Source organism: Belonocnema kinseyi, chromosome 5 (genome assembly GCF_010883055.1).
Source record: "Belonocnema kinseyi isolate 2016_QV_RU_SX_M_011 chromosome 5, B_treatae_v1, whole genome shotgun sequence".
Lineage (NCBI taxonomy): Eukaryota > Metazoa > Arthropoda > Insecta > Hymenoptera > Cynipidae > Belonocnema > Belonocnema kinseyi.
The window spans coordinates 58,212,711-58,216,408 of record NC_046661.1 but is presented as its reverse complement, the minus strand read 5'-3'; the positions used below and the strand labels follow the sequence as shown (position 1 = coordinate 58,216,408).

At 27.2% G+C, this 3,698-nt stretch overlaps 1 protein-coding gene across 2 annotated transcripts in view; it reads right to left on the bottom strand.

The window, feature by feature from the left end:
• LOC117173482 (torso-like protein) overlaps nt 1-3,698 on the bottom strand; it is a 189,241-nt gene that overhangs the window by 16,415 nt on the left and 169,128 nt on the right. The window lies entirely within an intron of this gene.

Genomic DNA, 3,698 nt, shown 5'->3' with positions numbered 1-3,698 from the left:
CGACTGCGAGTAAAGCCACCCACGCTTTAACTTGACAGACTGTATATATATATATATATATATAGGATATCACATTTTATGCCCTATCGAGGTGCTGCCCTCATCGTACTACGAAGTCGAATTCTTGCTTTCTCATTCTTCGTAAAATATGACGGTAAAGCAGTAAAAAAATTGTTTAAGGTTAGAAAAGTTTGACATGTATGTATCGCTGAATTTTTTCAGATCTGAAGCAAAGATATTTATCTTTGTCTGAAGCTTGATCCAGGTTTTCGGTACAGCCTTTTTTTAATTATAAAAAAAATGTTCTCGAAAAGTCATATTTTTAATTTAAAAAAAAGTATTATAGAAAGACATTTCAAGATAAACAAGTGCTGAAAGCATTTTTCTTTGACAATTTTTTTTTTATTTGAAATAATCAAATATTTATACCCAAGAAACAACTTTCTTAATGTTTGAAGTATTTGAACATTATTATTTAAATTTAAAATAATAATTAAAACAAAATATATTTCTGGATAAGATATTTTGGTTGAAAATGTATATAGTATTTTTTAAATCACAAAAGTTCTTCTTAAAAATCGAAATGTTAATTAAAAAACATGTGTTTTTATATATTAATTTGTTGGTAAAATTTTTTGTATAATTTTAAATTCAAACAATAATTTTTAACACTTTAAATATTAAACAACAATTAATTTGATAACAATATTTTATTATCGTAGTTTTAATAAATAATTAATATTGATTAAGAAACAATTTTATTTGGGGAGTCTTATTATATGTGAGTTTTCGAATTCATTAATATTATAAACTGTTCAGGAATTTTATTAGTTTTGGAATTATATTTTTTGGGACAGAGAGTTTTACGGAGTCGGAAATTTTATTTTTCGGGATATTTCAGCCGTCCCCATAGAATTACAGAAAATTTGCTCTAATTATAATTTCGGCGCTCGATCTTGTTGATTTTTTCCTACAGTATTATTAAAAAGAAATGTATATGGAAATTTTTGATATCACAACGTTAAAGATAATCTCAATTAAAAATTTAAAAATTCGCTGTACATCCAATTTTTATTCCTGGGTCTTGGCCATTTTTTTCTAATCCATTTCAGTGACTGGTAAACAGGGGGTGATTTTCTCTTAGAAAATAAGTGATTAAAATTTGAAAAAATTGGGTATGCTTTTTTGACATCTAGGTATGGAAAAAAGGTAAACTGCAGAAAAATTATAAACTAATTTAAGGACTATTTATACTTTTTTAAGATACCAATACAATTTACATAACACTAATTGTAAAATTTGCAAATTTTTAGGCCTTCAGTTTAGGAACTTGAATTTTAACGTTAAAATTGCTTCATTTTCAGAATACAGCCTTATTGTTTAAATTTTCAGAATTTTTCGAAATGTTTCGAAATTGTTAAAAGGCGAAAAAGTTTGAATTTAAAATTTTTAAATGCTAAAATACACCATTTTCCATGTTCATTTGCAATCCAGCGAGTCACTTTCTTTCGCTTCTTTTGAAAGTCGATCCTTTGCTTTCAGCTTTCTTTTTAAACTATACCTTGAATTCAACGCATTTCAAATTAAATTTTTGCAGCTGCATTTAGGTTGAATTATACAAAGGTTTTTTTGTTTTATATATAAATTAATTAAAACCTTTTATTGGTTTTTCACGACTGTAATTCATAAGTCTAAAATGGAATAATTGTAGCTCAAATATGAAAAAGTATAGACTAATTTCATATTTAAAGAGATTCTATCACATATATTGAACTATTAAAACCTCTGACCTTTTTTAAGGTTTTTAAAACTCTTTTAAAAACTTTTTTTTAACAATTTTGGTTGTGATTTCTTAATAAAAGAATAAGTGCTATTTAGTCTCCAGAACAGCAATTTCACAAATATTTAAAGCCTCAATAATTCAGACAATTTAAATTTGTAGTCTTCAGAATATATTGAATAATTTCAAATTTAAAGCTATTTAAATACTTCATCTGAATTTTTGAATGGAAAGTGTTCGATAATTTTAGATTGAAACCTCTCAAATTATTTAGTTACAAATTAAAATCATACAACTTCAAGTTTTATTTATTTTTTGATCATTTGCCCCCCCCCCCCCCTACAAATGATTTTTTTTTGTAAGAAAATAACGCCTGATTTTTGTAAAAATTAACAAATATATATTAAAGGTTAATTCAGGGTCACTTTTGTTCAAAAAGCTTGTTCCTGAATAAATTAACTCTTATTGTTTCCGATTTCGTTCTGTCACTCAGGGTAATTTTCGGTGAAAAATATTGATTTACAAAGAATATTTGTCAAACAATAGAACGGATTTCTTCGCTCGAGATGCAAACGTAAATTGTACAATAGTAAAAACATCTGGAAAAATTTAGACGAAAGCCAAATTTGGTAAAGAAAACAAACCTTTGTCGACCTATAAATACTAATTTTATTCCCCGAAAGATTTTTAAAAAATCTCTTCGAAACACTTTTATTGCAAATATTTAATTGAAGCAAAATATTTGTTATAAAAATAAAAATAGTACAATTTTTACATACAATTCTTAAAATAAAAAAATCTGTGTGTCAAACCACAATCCAATCTGACTATTCTTTCAAAAGTTATCCGATATACAGACAACCACAACCACAATAACGACGACGTAGACGTCAGAGAGAAAGACAGATACCGATGTAAAAACTTGTTTTTCTGACTCAAGGAGCCTCAAAACGTCGAAATTTAATGAAATTCGCGAAAATCATTTTTCGCATAAACCTCTTCTCATTCTGGATGAGAATGTGATAAAATAATCATGGGGCCTTGAAAAAGTAGCGTTTTTCGCCTCTTGACTTTTTTCCATATCAAGCTTTTTTTGCTTCAAATGTCCATTTTCGTTTTGAAAATCCTTTAACTTTGGTAAGTTTGATTTTATCAAAAAAAGTTGTCAGGATAAATTGTTCATATTTTTTGTATCATAAATAGCTGTCGATAAAATTTTCAAATTTTGAAAAAAAGTGGTCTCAAAAATTTTGAAAAAGCTTCAACTTTTTGGATTTTTATCAAAAATGGCTGTTTAACAAACACGATCTTTCTTTTTGGTCCCTCGAACAGTGTGTCAAAGCCCAATCCAATCGGACCAATCTTTCGAAAATTATCCGGTTTACAGACAACAACAACGACGACGTTGGACAGACAAACAGACCCCGACGTAAAAACTTGTTCTTCTGACTCACGGGGCCTCAAAACGTTGACATTCGATAAAATCCGAAAAAGTTATTTTCCATAAAAAACTAATACCTTCTCATTTTTTATGAGAATGTAGAAATTATCAACAAGATTTGTAGAAAATGTTTGAAATAATAAAATAATTGTCTCGTAAGTTACAACCGAAAAATTACAATATCAAAAAAATGAAAGTTGTTTTTAATATTAAGCTAGACTCGTGACCGGGACAAATCAGAAAATGAAAGTAAATTTGAAAATTGAACTGCAGTTCGAGTATTAAAAACTAAACAGTGATTGATTTTACAAGGTGATTCTAGATCTGTTCAAAATGATATAATTTACATAACTTGGAATGTTACGATTATAATTGTTTAATCTTTTTATTTGTATTTCGAAGGTAAATGTATTTCATTTTGATTCTTAAAGAACAGTTCAATAAGCTCTAATTTAGAAAAAAATCAAATAAGCTGGA